The sequence below is a fragment of the Cynocephalus volans genome, chromosome 10, assembly GCF_027409185.1.
Source record: "Cynocephalus volans isolate mCynVol1 chromosome 10, mCynVol1.pri, whole genome shotgun sequence".
In the NCBI taxonomy this organism is placed as follows: Eukaryota; Metazoa; Chordata; class Mammalia; order Dermoptera; family Cynocephalidae; genus Cynocephalus; species Cynocephalus volans.
In genome coordinates, this window is record NC_084469.1 from 52,045,128 (window position 1) to 52,061,778 (window position 16,651).

The following is a 16,651-nucleotide window of genomic DNA, read 5'->3' on the forward strand; positions in this document are numbered from 1 at the left end:
CCACAGCAAGAGAAGATGATGGTCGGACTCAGGGATGTGGGGGAAGGAGGGAAAGAGTCTGCGTGTCCCAGGAAGATAATTTATATTTTCTGGCTTTATCCTGGGGGCTGTATGGAAGGAAACAGAGGGGCCAGGTTGGTATGGGGAGGGGACTCAGAGCCCTCAGGAGCAGAGTTTCCAGAAGATGTGAAGGGCAGCCTTAGTCCCTGTGGCTTCTCACGGTCCTCACCTCCAAGCTCCAAGGCTGAAGGAGGAGCTCTTTATACCAGCCCATTCCCTGTCTGGAGGCTGGGAAGCTTCCTGCTCTGAGCTCTGCTCACAGGAAGGGCGCCATCACAGATGATCAGAAAAATTGTTCATGCTTTAAACATATAGGATTTTATTTGGGGGTTGTGGGACAGTTCTCTGGGTGCCTTGGATGGACCCAGTTCTCCCGCCTTTCTCCTTTGTAGTTCTCAAGAATAGCTGTAGAATGTGCTGGGAATGCGATATTCTGAGATAAAGAGGAACTGGGCTGGAACTGTCTGGGCTCTTTTCTAGTCCCTCTCTAGAAACAGGATGTCCTGCAATGCTTTAGCTCAGCATTTCATGGGTATAAAACCCAGGGAAGGCTGCTTTTCAGGGTCCTAGCTATGATGCAAGTGGGGTACACTAAGACAAGATCCCATCTGCCCTGGAAAGCTTTCCTGAGCCTCAGGGGGACCGGCTCTCTATGAATCCTAGGCTTCTGTCATCCCGTGCTGCCTGTCTGTAAGTAATAAACCTCATGTAGCTTGTGTGTGTCAGCATTCTGTCTCACTGGACTCACGCAAGCGGGCAGTGCACAGTGGCTTTGCAGGGGTGAGGAAAATATTTTGGAGCTAGATAGAGATGGTAGTTGCACAAAATTGTGAATGTACTAAATGCCACTGGATTGTTCAGAGTGGTTAATTTTATGTTATGTGGATTCCACCTCAATAAAAAATGATGTTCAAGCCCTGCCTTTCATGCCCCCAAACTCCTTCTCTAGCCTGCAGGGGAGGATGTTAAACCCAGCACCGCCCCCTTTCCACATTGTGGGTTCCAGAGAGTTCCTCCTGTCGTTTCAGGCAGATCCTCTTGAACACCTCTTGTGTTCACTCCTCCCAAGAACGCAGCCTGTCAGTCTTGAGAGGTACATTCACACTTGCCTTTTCACTCTCCCCAGGGTGGCTCTGAGAAACCCCCCAATACTCTGTCTGAGTCGGCAGAAGGGCAATAGCCATAGAACCTTCGGGGTCCCAGGAAGGCCGGTGTCTCCACTCTCAGAAGGTCTAGTTCCCTACCTAGAGGGTTTTGCTGCCTCATCCACCCCTGGGCTCACAGCCCCTGCCATGAGGACACCTGGCAGGGAGGTGCTTAAAGCTGCCTCTGATGCTGAGGAGACAGATCTCTTCTGAATAACAGCACAGTCGTATGATTGTGTCTGCCAAGTGACAAATGTCTATATGTGGGGGTAATTTTGGCCTAAGACTTGTTTTTTGGGACAAAAACCCAGCTAGAGAGGTTGCAGGTTGGGGAAAAGCCACTGCAATAGTCAGGGAGTGGCAGGAGGCTGGGTTGAGATTGAAAGAGAAAGGGGGAAAATGGGGTTGGGTTTGGAGGTAGATGTGAAGAGGCCAGGTGGGGTCTGAGAGGTGGGTTCTGGGCAGGAAGGGCTGCACTCATCACTGAGGCGTGCACATTTGGGCAGCTGGAGGAAGGAGGGCCCCTGGAGGGCTAATAGGGGGTCCTATTGCCTGATGACCTGGGTGGGATCCTGAAGACAAAGGAGCAGATTGCAGGTGGGGCTGTGCTCTGTACGTATCTAGATGTATTGAGGGACAGGGAACTTCTTGTGAAGCCTGCTGTTCTTGAGGACTGAGAAACCCCACAGTGAAATCCCAGGCTGGGGATCAGGCTCAGGTCTGGTGAGATGTGGACTGTGCCAGGTGCCCTGTTGGCACACTCAGGCTTTTGAGCTGGGAGGAGGTGAGAGGTAGGTTTCTAGATGAGGAGGGGCCCTAGGACCAGCTGGGGATGGGTGGTGGGGTGTCACAATGAACCTTTGTAAGTGTGGCCCAGAAGTCCCAGGACCCCCCAGCTCAATCCTGGTGAGGGAAGGGACTGGGTTAGAAATGAAGATTCTTGGCCTGGCAGAGGTGGGGCTGCACTGAAAGGCACTTGCTTGTGGGTTTGGGTGGGAGTTGTGAGGCTGGAGGCAATTCTGGACTGAACTGCGGTGGGGTCCTAGGCAGGGTCCCTGAGACTTGGGGCTGGGGAAGTAGGGAATGTATGTGTGGAGAAACAAGGTGGGAACTATAGATTAGGGGGCCTAAGAGGGTATTTTTGCAGAAATGTGGTCTGGTGCTGTTCTAGTCTGGGCCTGTGGATGCTGGGGTGGTGGAGGAGCGGTTGGTGGGCGCAGCTTTAAGGAAGAGCTGTGGTCTGAGCATTGATTTTGGTGTCAGAGCAGAGGGCGGGAAACTGAGGCAAAGCCACCTCTAGAGGAAAGTCAGGGTCTCTCCAGGATGCAGATTCTGTGCCCTAGAGAAGCGGGATAAGGCAGGAACCACCTCCTTGCTTATGGGGGAGACTGTTGGCTTCTTGTGGGGGAGATTGTTGACTGAGTATTGCCCAGCGTGAGTCTGGGTAGACCATGTGCGGGCCTTCGTGTAAGCTGGGAATACCCCAGTAGGAGGAGAGAATGGGATTCTGCAGATTCTGTGCTCAGGAGGGAGGGCCTATGCTTGGAACACATACATAGGTTGTTTTTGTGGCCTGTGGATGTCTGGGTTAGGGAAGGCCTTGGTTTCGGGTTCCAAATGCCCTCTGCACACATGCACGGATATTTGGGTTGAAGCAAAGGGATTCTGGGAATTGAATTCAGGATCCAATGTGTTCCTGGGTTAGTAGAAGAACCGTTCTGTGGAGGAACTGTTTTGCTGCAGATTCGAGGCACAGGTGGCACTGGGTTTAGACTTTTTTTTAGGGATGGTTGAAATCTAAGCACGAGGTTCAGAGGTCCAAGGTGATGGAGGAGTCAAATTGGTTCTGCAGATCCTGTGCCTAGAAGTGGAGTAGTGGGGCGTGAACGCCTCGGAGTGCAGTTACCCTGGGGAGCATTCCCAGGGCGGTCCGGTCCCGGGGCGGGGCTGTGTTAGTTGCCCCGCACAAGTGCAAGCATTGACAGGCTGCTGGGAACACGGATTTGTGTAAGGAACTGGTCACGTTCTGTGATAGTTCGTAAAGCTAATCGCACTTAGAGAGGATAACTTTTTCTAAGGGACTATGTTTCTTGATGTGTGTGCATAAAATATTGGGAAAGAACACATGTATCCCGAAGTGTTCTCTTTAAATTGCTATATCACACATGATTTTTCTTTCATTATGCTTTTTATATTTTGCTAGAGTGCGTTATTTGAGTTATATTTTAAAAATTTAAGCACTTTGCTAAGTCAAATACTATTTCAGAATATATAATCACTTAAAATGTGAAATCAAATAGTGTTTTGTAGTTTACAGAGCATTGTAGGTAGCATTTAGACATTGAATATATCAGTGCATATACTGAAAATATCTCTGTACGTAAAATTTCATGTGAAGGACATTCTTAGAAATGTTTGCTCCAAAGAGTCTCATGATATTTTGTAACCATCTGTAATGTTTCATTTTAACTTTTAGTCTATTTTTTCCTTTTATTCTTTTCATGTTTATATAAGATCATTTACCATTATTTTATTTCATAACTATAATAAGAAAAAATAGCTAAAACTTAGACAACCCAGAAAGAAATAAAATAAGAAGCAAAGCCCCCCTTTTCCCACTCCATATCACTTGTCCTGCTCCACTCAGGAAACCACTATCTATAGGTTCTAGTGTGACTTTCCAGAAATTTCCATCCACAGGAGCCCACGTACATGTACATCATGGGTGGCAGCATAGTGCTGGGGGAGCAGGAACTCTGGGACAGGATTGTCCAGATTGGTTCCTCAATCAGCCACAAACAATGTAGTCTTGTGGTTATTCCCTCTGTGCCTCAGTTTCCTTATCTGTAATAGGAATGATAATGGCAGTATATATAGCAAAGCTGTTATGACATAGAAATAAATACTTTTCAATATCTTGCATTTTGTCATATTATTTGGAGATCTTTCCATATTGGGGGTATAGATTCACCTTATTCTTCTCAATGGCTAAGTTTTATTGCAGTGTATGACTACACCAAGGTTTGTTTAGCTAATCAGTCTATTTAATGGACAACATATTATTTTATGTTTTTAACATTAGAACGACTACTGCAAATAGACATTATTCTTATTTCTTTGTCTACTTAGGTGAGTATAGTTATAAATATCTGAACATGATAAAAACCATATATTTCTATTTGCAGATGATGTCACCTTATATATAGAAAACCCTAAGGAATCCAATAAAAAACTATTAGAAGTGATAAGTGAGTTCAGCAAGGTTACAGGATAAGAGGTCAATGTAGAAAAATCAGTTATATTTATCTACACTTGCAATTCAAAAATGAAGTTAAGAAAACATTCCATTTACAATAGCATCAAAAAGAAAAAAGAATTAGGAATAAACTTAACAGAAGAAATGCAAGACTTTTACTCTGAAAACTACAAAACATTGTTGAGGGAATTAAAGAAGATCTAAATAAATGAGGAACATCCCACATTCATAGATCAGAAGACTTGATATTATTAAGATAATGACTTTCCCTACATCGATCTACAGATTCAACGATCCCTATCAGAATCCCAGCTGACTTCTTATAGAAATTAACTAGCTGATTCTAAAATTTGCAAGGGACCCAGAATAGCCAAAACAATCATGAAAAAGAAGAAAGTAGAACTCACACTTCCTGATTTCAAAACTTACTACAAAGCAACAGCAAGGAAGACAGTGTGGTACTGGCACCAGGACAGACATATAGATCAAGGAATAGACTTGAGAATACAGAAATAAACATATGTCTATGGTCAACTATGGCACCAAGACAATTCTATGGAGACAGAACAGTCTTTTTTAACAAATAGCCCTGGGACAACTGGATAATAACAAGCAAAAGAATGAAGTTGACTTGTATCTCAAACCATAAACAAAATAACTCAAAATGGATCAAAGACCTAAATGTAAGAGCTAAAACTATAAAACTCTTAGAGAAGAAAACAGGCGGAAATCTTCATGACCTCAGATTTATCAAAAGATTCTTAGATATATACGAAAACTTGATGAGCAACAAAAGAAAAAATAGATAATTTGGATTTCCTCAGAATTAACACTTTTGTGCTTCAAAGGATACAGATCTAGAAAGTGAAAATGATCCACAGAATGGGAGAAAATATCTGCAGATCATTTATCTGATAAAGGTCTTGTATCTGGAATATGTAAAGAACTCTTAACAATTTAATAGTAAGACAAATAACCCAATTAAAAAATGGGCAAAGGATCTAACTAGACATTCCTCCAGGAGAGACAAACAGCAGCCAATAAGTAATAAAAAGATGCCCAGCATCATGAGTTCAGGGAAACGCAAATCAAAACCACAATGAAATGCCACTTCATACCCACTAGGATGGCTAGAACTAAAAAGTAAGAACAGCAAATGCGGTGAGAATGTGGAGAAATTAGAACCCTCATACATTGCTGGTGGGAATGTCAAATGGGCATCTGCTTTGGAAAACAGTCTGGCGTGTACAAACAATTAAACATAGAGCTATCTATAATCAAAAAGCATAGGGATTGGAAAGGAAAAAATAAAACTGTCCCCATTTGCAGTGAAAATGATCCTCTACAATCCTAAGAAATGTACCACCTTCTCCAAAACTAAACAACAGCAATACTTCCTAGAACAAACAAGCAAATTCAGCAAGGTTGAAATGAACAAGATAAACATAGTTAAAAATCTGTTGTATTTATATATACTAGCAATGAACACCAAAATTTTAAAAATACAATACCAAATACAATCACTTAAAAAATGAAATACTTACGTGTAAATCTAACAAAACATGTACAGGACTTGTTTCCTGAAAGCTACAAAACTGATGAAATATATCAAAGAAGATCTAAACAAATGGAGAGATGGAGCATTGTTTATGGATTCAAAGACTCAGCATTGTAAACATATCAATTTCCCCATAATTGATATAACTTAGTCCCCCCTTTCTGCAGTTTCAGCTACCCACAGTTAGCCACAGTCTGAAAATATTAAATGGAAAATTTCAGAAATAAACAATTCATAAGTTCTGAGTAGTGTGATGAAATCAACGTTCCACTCTGTCTGGCCCAGGATGCCGTATCCATGCTGTAGATGCTGCCTGCTGGTCACTTAGCAGCTGTCTTGGTTACGAGATCAACTTTCTCCACATCGCAGTGCTTGTGTTCAAGTAACCCTTATTTTATTCCATAATGGCTTCACCCACCCTCAAAGCACAAGAGGAGTGATGCTGGCATTTCAGATATGCCAACAAGAAGCCATAAAGTGCCTCTTTTAAGTGAAAAGCTGAAAGTTGTCGACTTAAGGAAAGAAAAAAAAATCATATGTTGAGATTGCTAAGATCTACAGTAAAAATGAGTCTTCTATCCATGAAGTTATGAAGAGGGAAAACGAAATACACAGTATATATAGGGTTGATATCCATGGTTTGGGGCATCCATTGTGGATCTTAAAATGTATCCCCCATGGATAACGGGAGACTACTGTATAGGTTTAACAAAATTCCTCTTGTAGATATAGGGAAGATTCTTCAAAATTTTATATGGAAAGGCAAGGAAACTAGAAAAGCTAAAACAATTTTTTAAAAAAGAATACAGTGGGAGGAGTCAGTCTATCCAGTTTCAAGACTTACATAGGTGCAGTAATCAAGACTGTGTGGTGTTAGGGTCGGCCCGTGGCTCGCTCTGGAGAGTGCGGTGCTGGTAACACCAAGGCCACGGGTTCGGATCCCTATATAGGGATGGCCGGTTAGCTCACTTGGGAGAGCGTGGTGCTGACAACACCAAGTCAAGGGTTAAGATCCCCTTACCGGTCATTTTAAAAAAAAAAAAGACTGTGTGGTGTTATGGGTGGAAGATTCAATTGAATAAAATAGAGAACTCAGAAATAGACCCACACAATTATATCCAACTGATTTTTTGACAAAGGTACAAAAGCAATTGAATGGAAGAAAGATAGCCCTTTCAATCAATGGTGCTGAGCAATTGGACTTCCATAGGCAAAATTTTTAAAACGTCAACCTTCTTCCTCTCTTATACCTTATATAAAAACTAACTCAAAATAGGACACAGGCTTAAATGTAAAACATGAAACTACGAAAGTTTTAGAAAAAAATACGAGAAAATCTTCAGATCCAGGGCTAGGCAGAATTTTTTAATTTGACACGTGAAGCTCAGTACATACAAGGAAAAACTGATAAATTGGACTTCATCAAAATTAAAAACTTTTTCTCTAAGAAAGACCCTGTTACGAGGGTGAAAGACAAGTTACAGTCTGGAAGAAAATATTTGCAAAGCACATCTCTGCAAAGGACTATTATCTAGAAAATGTAAAGATCTCTCAAAACTCAAAAGTGAAAAAAAGACCCAATTAGAAGATGAGCAAAAGATGAAGAGACATTTCACCTAAGAGGATATACGGATGACAAGTAAGCCAATGGAAAGATGTTCAACATCATTAGCCACGAGGGAAATGCAAATTAAGCCACAATGAGTGTAACGCAAATTAAATCAAAGTGGCTAAAATTAAAAAACAGCAACAACACCAAAGGCTGACAAGGATGCAAAGAAACTGGGTCATTTACATGTTGCTCTGGAAAACAGTTTGGCAGTTCCTTAAAGAAACTAACATTCAACTCCCGTACAACCCAACTGTGGAATTCCTAGACGTGTATCCCAGAGGTATGAAAACGTATATGCAAACAAAAGCCTACATATGAATGTTTATAGCAGTTTATAGCAGCGTACTTTGTAATAGCCAAAAACAACCCACATTTTTGGAGTGAGCAGGACTGAAGCCATGTTGGGACCTAAAACCGCCTTGGCTGTAGGAAACTTTAAAAAGACACGGTTTTTCTCCTCTCTTTCTTCGCATCCCTGGGCTTTCTTATCTTGCTTGCTCAGTAGAAAAACAAGGCTGTTGAAAGCTGATCAGTGTCTTGCAAGACTAACAGTTCTTTGAGGCTTGCAGAGGTCTGAGAACAGATGTCTGGACACTGACCATGGGTGCCAGCAAGGAATCAAATTCCTGCAGGACCCTAAGATCACATCAAGGATGAGAACAGAACACAGAAGGAGCCTTGGGGAGAATTTGCACCTGGCCTCTTACAGACCCCCTCCTGGTTTTCACTCCCCACGTCCTCCCCCTTAAAACCCCCTCAGTAAATCTGAGGCTTTGAGATGGGTCAGCCTAATATCTCCTTCAGGTTGCTGGCATTCCTGGGTAAAGCTGCCTTCCGTTTAGTCATCTGTATATCCTCATGTGACTTTTGGGTCTTTTGTTTCTGTTTGGTGGCAGGCAGTCAGACTTGGGTTTGGTAACAAGATGACCAACTGGTGAGCTGTTAAACAAACTGTGATACACTCGTATCATGGAATACTACTCAGTAATAATAAAGAATAAGTTATTGATACACGTAGCAACCTGGAGGAATCCCCAGAGAATTCTCCTGAGTGAAAAAGTCCAGTCCCCAAAGGTTACATACTGTATGGTTCCATTTAACATTCTTGAAATGACAAATTATAGAAATGGGAAAAAGATTTCCCTCCGTTGCTTCCCAGGGATTAGGTAGGAGATGGGAGTGGAGGAAGGTGGGTGTGGCTGTAAGAAGAAACTGAGGGATCCTTGTGGTGATGGAGATGTTCCATATCAGTGTCAGTGTCCTGGGTGTGTTATTGTACTACAGCTTTGCAAAATGTTACCAGTGGGGGAAATTGGGTAAAGAGTACAAAGGATCTCTGTTATTTTTTTTTTTACAACAGCATATAAATCTACAATATCTCAAAATGAAAAGGTTAATTTTCAAAATAATCAAAACAGGAGAGTGGGCTGAAGGAATGAGTCTTTGCTGTAGCCAGGAGTGGCCCTTCACTTGGCTAATCATCTGAAAACTCCAGGTTACATTTGGTCCCACACTGAAATGTAGTCACCTAAAACTTCCATTCAAACCCTTCCTTAATCCTGACATGCACAGGTGGCCTGTTCATTATCTGCCTCTCTCCGGGTGGTTTATTTGGGACAGATAAAAATACCATCAGTAAATGCACTGTTTACAGGGAATATTAAGATGTTGGCTGAATCGCTTTGCATCAAGGATCAGGGAGGGAAATGTGAACTTTAATAGTGAATATGCCCCTTTCTACCACATGGGGGAGCAAGAACAATGTGAATTACTCAGGAGAGGGAACAGGAAGTGAGAGTCAAACCCTAATATTCAGGCCAGGCTGAGGGTGTAGCTGTAGGGGAACTGGGAAAGTTCAACTTAAATCCAGATAATTACCTCAATGAACAGGCTTCTGGTAGATTTTCTTCTTCCAATGTGGTTTGCTTAAGCCTGTGACTTCTAACAGCCGTTAACATTGTCCAAGTTTGGATGACCCAATCCTGGGGAACCTTTGGAAAGGTGTTTCCTTTCTGGGGTGGAGAACACTGCCATCTGCCTCCCTCACACCCACCTGGGTCAAGTTATTCTATTTTTGTTCCCTGCCCTCTGACATGCCACCTATAGACTATATGTGGGAACTGCCCATGGGGCCATCCCCTGGTGATCACTCCCCGTTATTGCACAGACAGCTCACAGTAGGTTTAGTTGGCTGGTTGACCTTGTGAACCCTGGCTTCCAATTTAATGCTGCTCCCATAAAGATATCTGGCTTTAAACTAAATGATCTGAATTATCATAACTGGGGTACCAAAAAGTTCTAGAAAGTTCTATGAGGAGTCATGTGTTCTCTGAGGAACTCAACTAAAGAAATAGTGTTCCTGTCAGTGCCTCTAAAGGACACTGCGATTTTGATGCTGAAGTCCTTCTTCACAGAAGTACCCCATTAACTAAGTCTTCTTAACTTATTTAAGACGTGTATCATGTTATGGTTGAAACTCCAGAAAGCTGGGAATATTCTGCTTGGGCCCACTGGATTAAGCTATTGTAGAGTTTTAATTTTCCTAAATAATAAGCCAACACGAGGTAGAACAGCCCCAGAATTGAGAATTAAGTCTTCAAGAACATGGCAACTTGATTGCACAAGGCAGTGACAGCTTAGAATCAAGAGTGGAGAATCTCCAGCTCAGTGTGGTAAAACTACTTACTCCTTGTGGAGTCTAAGTTTCTACACAGTCAGAAGGGAGATAGACCACCGACCAGTTCTTTGATCCAGCTTCTAGAACAGCCAAGTGAAGAAATATTCTCTGCCTACAAGAATGTTGTCTGCTCTGATTCTATAAGAAAATTCTAGGAACAGGTGCAATGAGAAACTTTGCAGGAGCCACGTCAGGGCTTTGTGATCCTTCTCTCCTCCCCTCAGCCTCCTAGGACGGGAGGCACCAAATGCTCTATTTCATGCAGAGGGTTTCACCAGGGCCAGAATGTGGCCTGACCACCCCGTCTTTGGTCACCAAAGGCCCTTTGCTGGAAGAGGGGTCAGACCCTGAAATCCTGACCACGTGGTTGCAGCAAATGCGTGACACAGCCTCCGTGTCAGCCAGAAAAGAGGGGCCTCCAGCCTGGGGAACCCCCGCCCCCTCCTTCTGCATACCTGACATTTTTCCTGCACACCTGAAATTCCACCACATTTCTGCCTGTCCCTTGGGAGGGGCTCCCTGAGGCCGGATGGAAATAACACCCGATGCTGCCAGGAGAGAGATTCATTCTATTTATTCCCAGGGCAAAGGGGAATCCTGTGGGGAAGCCGCTGCCAGTAGGAGATGTCATCGTGCCCCTGGGTTTCACATTGCAGGAGCCCAGCTCTGCCAGCCCCACCCAGGAGCTGTGGGAATGCCTGACCTGGGTCTCGTTCAGGAGCGTCTGTGACCAGGGCCTGCCTGCCCTACCCACAGGGCCTGGGCCAGGGGTATCTGGAGACCCCTGGACCGGAACTCAGGAAACCTGAGTTCTCGTCCAGCCTTGTCACTGATCAGCATTGGGACCTCAGCCAGTGTCTTGCTTGGATCCAGGGAGTGGGATGCAGGAATTAAACAAATGGACATTTAACGTGAGGATCTTACACATACTGTCTAGAAATCCAGAACCTTCTTTAACCACTGATAGAGGCAGAGTTCCAACCCAAGCATCAGCTTCGACCAAGACAGCCGAGGTCCTGCCTCACAGAGCTGGGGTCCCATGCAGAAGACAGACCTGTCCCCAGACAGTGACTCCCCAGAGTGACCAGAATAGGATGGGGACTCAGAGGGAGAGGGTTTCACGATTGGATAGCATTGTGTGCAAAGACCTTTTTAACACTGTGAGAAGGGGCAGGGACAGGATTTGAACCCAGGGCTGTCTGACCCCAAAGCCTCATCACTGTCAAGTCGGGGGCTCTCAGTATCCACAGAGCCCTGGACTGTCCTCTCTTCCCTCCCACTGTTTCAGCCTCCAAGAACCCCTGCCCTGTCATGATCTCCTTCCATTTTCCTGCTCCTGGGTCTGACTCATCTGCTCTGAGGGGCCAGAATCCAGGACAAGGAGGGCAAGCTGGGTCCCTCCCTCCTCAGGGACTCCTATCCCAACCGTGCCCAGGACACTTGCTTTCTCCCTTACCGTAGGTGATGTCCAGGCCTCTACCTCATCAACCAGACCTGGATCCATCCCACCTGAAGCCATCCAGAAAATGCCTGGAAGCAAGGCTGTGAGAAATGAACTCCATCATCGGAAGACATGACAGGGCAGCTAAATCAGCAGCATGTAGCCAAGAAGGAAACCAGCCCATGCCTGGAGCCTTCTCCATTCCTGTTTGGCTGTGAGTCATGGGGGGAAAAAATTACATCGTTCCGTGGTTTACAGTAGTCATGAAGGAAAGTTTCAGTGAATAACTTGTGATAAGATTCTGTGCAGTGCATACTAACCCATTTTCTAATCTATTTTTTAATTAAAAAACAATATTGTTTATGACCAACTCAAGCAGTTATACCAACAACTAAAATGTTGTCATTCACAGTCTGGAAAACACTGCTCTATCCTGCAGAGGGGAAGCCAGAAGAGCAGGGGGAGAAATGAGCTGGGAGGAGAGTGTGATGAGGCTTTTCCCCTTGCCCACTATGGGGAAAGAGGACAGTTAGGACTCTGATAATTGTACGATTATCTGCCTCCAGTCTCCACTCTCCTGTCCGCCCTGCTCATGGCAGACAGATACAGGGATGTTCCACAAACACAGATCTAACCACTTCCGCCCCCTGCTTAGAACCAAGCTGTCTTAGTTTTGTGTTGCTATGACAGAATACCACAGACTGGGTAATTTATAAGAAAAGAAACGTATTTCTCAGTGTTCTGGAGGCTGGGAAGTCCTATATCAAGGTGCCAGCTTCTGCCAAGGGCCTCCTGGCAGAAAGCAGAAGGGCAAGAGACAGTCAGACAGCAAGAGAGCAAAAGGGGGCCAAACTCTCTTTTACAACAAGCCCACTCTCTCAGTAACGACGTTAATCCATTCATGAGGGTAGAAGCCTCATGAATTAATCACCTCTTTTTCAGTCCCACCTCCCAACACTGTTATATTGGGGATTAAGTTTCCAACACATGAACTTTGGGGGACACAGTCAAACCACAGCATGGGCCGTAATGCCTAGTGTTCTCAGGATAAAGTACAGAGTCCTTCTTGGGGTTCACAAGGTGACCCTGCCCTGCAGTCCCCTGCAGCCTCCTCTCCCTGCTTTGCCCTCTTCTGTGGGCTCATCCTAGCTAAAACCGTCACAGTTCTCACTCATCCTTCAATTATTAGCTCAGACATCCCCTCCTCCAGGAAGCCCTCCCTGACCTCCCAGGCCAGCTCAGGCAACCACCGTGGGCTCCCAAACTTCTAGGCTTCCCCCACCCAGCCTTGACCTCTCTGAGCCATCAAGGTCTGGGGACAGTCTGTGTCCCCCGATGATGGCAAAGGGCCTGCCATTAGGTAACTTCTGTGTCCTCAGCAGCACCTAGCACAGGGCTGGTCACACAGGTCGTCCTTGGTGCATACTTATTACCAGGCCCTTAATGTGTTGTCTCTTGTTAGTCCAAAAGACAACAACCGGGCCTGGTTATCTCCATTTTACACGGAAGGAAACTGAGGCTCAGAGAGGCACAGTCCCTTGCCTTTTGTTCACCTGACAATTATTTGAGACTCAGGCTTGTCTGGATCTAGAGTTGGGTCTCAAGCAGCCCCAGAAAGCAGCTCAGAGCTTGGGAGCTGGGCTTCTGCTGTCTGCTCTGCTGGGCTGTCACCTACGGTGAGTGCATCTGTTCTCTCCTGACTCTCAAAAGATCTGACATAAAATCCAATATGATACACATACTATCTGATACTTCTCCTGCCCAAGGGCCCAGCATGTCCCTGCAGGCCACTCGGAAGGGCGGGAGAGCCAGTGACATCACCAGCTCATCTCTGCATAAAAGGACCTGCTGAGATCTGCTATCACCCATCGACTCCACGGCAGCCCACCCACGGCCATGGCTCCCCGATGCTGCATTTTGGGTAAGGAGGACAGAACCCTATTCCCACCTGAGCCCATCTCCAATCTCAGCCACCACCTGGACCCCATCCCTCCCCCAACCTAAACCTCATCCCAATCCCCATGCCTCCTCCCTACACATGACTCCATCATAGCAACTCCCGATCCACATTCCCAAGGTCAGCCCTATCCATGTCTCTGTTTTAGTCCCCAAACTCATGCCCAATGACATACACAGCCTGGTTTCTACTTCCAGCCCTTCTTCTAACTGTTATTGCTGGTCATATCCACAGCACACCACCAGTCTTAGCTCAACCCTCTTCGGAGCCTGACCCCACCTGAGCCACCAGCTCTAAATTCCTCCAAGCCAGGAAACACCCACATTCCCCTGAACCCTAAACCTGTTTCTTCCATGAGTTCTGCCCTCATCCCCTTGCTTTACACAGGACCCTTGACCATAGGGTGACTGGATCCCACCTGGGGTCTGCTCCTACTCCTTCCCTGGGCCTCACTCAGGACAGAGACACCCTCAGACCCTCCCTGACCCAGACTGGGCTCCCAGGATGACCAGTGGCTGCCCAGCCAGCCCCAACTCACCCCTCTCCTCTCCCACAGCTGTCTCTGCAGCTGTCTGCGTCCTCACGCTCCTCTGCTCACACGGAGCTCCAGGTGAGCCCAGGAGGGATGGGGACACTCGGGGGAGGGTGCAGCTCCCAGAGGGCCCCAGGCTGGGACCCGCCTGCCCCTGCTGCCTGGACCACACCAGCTCTGTCTCCTCCAGTGTCCCCCACGGGAGCTCACCTGTTGCTGTGTCAGCCACACACAAGATGCGGAGACAAGTTCTACGACCCTCTGCAGCACTGTTGCTATGACGATGCTGTTGTGCCCTTGGGCAGGACCCAAAAGTGTGGAAACTGCACCTTCAGAGTCTGCTTCGAACAGTGCTGCCTCTGGAGACTCGACCCTCGGGAGTCCTTCATAGTGAAGGTGAAAGGCCAGAGTTGTTCCTCAGCGTGGTCCTCGGGTGACAGGGTTTGTTGCAGGTGAGGTCCTGTCCCATCCTCAGGGTTAGGGGATCAGGGGACTGCAGAACGTCTGGATGCCTGCTCTGTCCGTGATGGAGCCCCCCACCCCTGCCCTGTCCTCTGCATCTCCCTGTCCCTGTCCCCCGCCTCTACTCAATCCACCTTTCCCCTTCCCTCCCCCTTTTTCTCCTTCTGTTTTTATTTCTCTCGCAATATCACTCTCTCAACATCTTCTCCCTCTTCTCACGTCTCTCTTGTTTTGCTTTTGGACCACTTTTGGTCTTTCCCTCCATCTCTGGCTCACTGTCTCTCTCTATCTCACTCTTTCTCTCTGTCTCTCTCTTCAGTGTCATCTGATGAGACACCAGGTAACTGGATGACTCCTGGATTCTGCTTCCTGATGAGCCTGGAGAGAGGGCCTGGGGTCACCTGAGATCTGGGACTTGGAGTGAGTGCTGGGGGACAGGAGAGACTTAGACTCAGTCTCCGTCATTTTTCTGTCTCCTCCTCAACACTCAGCCTGCACCTGCCCTGAGCAGGCTCCTGCTCCTCTTTCTATGAGGGGCATGAGAAGCTTTTTGTGGAGGAGAAGTCCTCAGGGACATGGACTCCTCATGATTACCCCTGTGGCCAATATCCAGCAGGCACAATCCCCAGGCTGGCCCTGAGGACCCTTCTCTGAGACATTTTCATTACCTCAGGCCCTTTTCTCTCCCAGGAGCAAAGCACACGGCACTTTCTAAATGTCGTACAGTTTATGTACTATTAGCATGAGAGCCTGGGTGGATGCGAAGGGTCATAAATGGTTCTTTTTGGCATCCGGAGGCTGCAAGGTATATCCACTTGTTCCTGTGCACACATTTCAACAAGAACACCCAGGGTTTCCTGGGATCACTGAATAAAAATCCCGTGTCATTCACAATGCTCCGCTTTCTTGCATCGACTTCGCTATCGTGCGGGACCGAGAAGAGGACACGACCCACAGGAAGGGAGGGTGCTCCAGCTGTGTCCTCGGGTGCAGGGAGGTCGGGGCACATGGCGGGGCGGGGCTGCTCTGAGTGTGGACCAGAGAGGAGTCACCTGCTCTGGGACACAGGAGTCGCTAGTGCTGGGTCCACATGATGACCACTAAGACCATTAACAAAGAAGTTGAGTGAGTAAGAAGGGAAATAATATGGACCTATCTCAGCTCCCAGCCCTCCAGAGCCAGGGCTGAGGACATTCGTCACTCCCTTTTCTAGTCTCCCCCCCCCCACTGTCCTAGGGTCACAGGGCCTGAGCACCATGCCCCTCCCCAGCCCCCAACACTCAATCCCCAAAATACCCAGAACCTGTCCATACTGCCCCAGTCCCTCACAAGCCCATGGCTGCTCTGATCACTTGTTCCTACCAGTCAGTACAGTAGTGTTGCGGGTGTAGGGCTGGGACTCTACACAGGAAGACATTTTTTTTCTCAAAAGCAGGTTTGCACTTGTGGAAATCAAAAAATATTAGGCTCAGGGGATTCTGGAAATCATGGATCTGGATTTGGTAAAACAGAGTGGAGAAAAAAATTCAGGGGGACAGTCCATAACTCTGACTGTCCCTTCAGAAGGTGGTACCCATCCAGGCACCCCCTGAGTCAACTTTGGTGCACATCAGAGGCCTGAGAACATTGAGGTGCTGGAGCTTCCAACTCAAACCCCATTCCAGCTCAGGTTCCTTACTGTGTGTCACACCCGTGACACCAGCATTCTCCAAACAGGTTGAACAAGAAGTGGGGGGAGGGTTGGGAGGTTTTTTTGGGACGTGTTCAGGGAGACCCACTCTAAGTGACTCAGGAGCAACTCCCTTTCCTTTCCAATTTCATGTAAAATTGGTTTAAAAATAAAACTCAAAAACCCAATACGATATTCATTTCTACCAAAGTTTAAAAAGTGCCCTCTATAAAGATGTCACAAATTCCTGAGACCCAGAAGGGCTTGGGTAGGGCCTGGGAG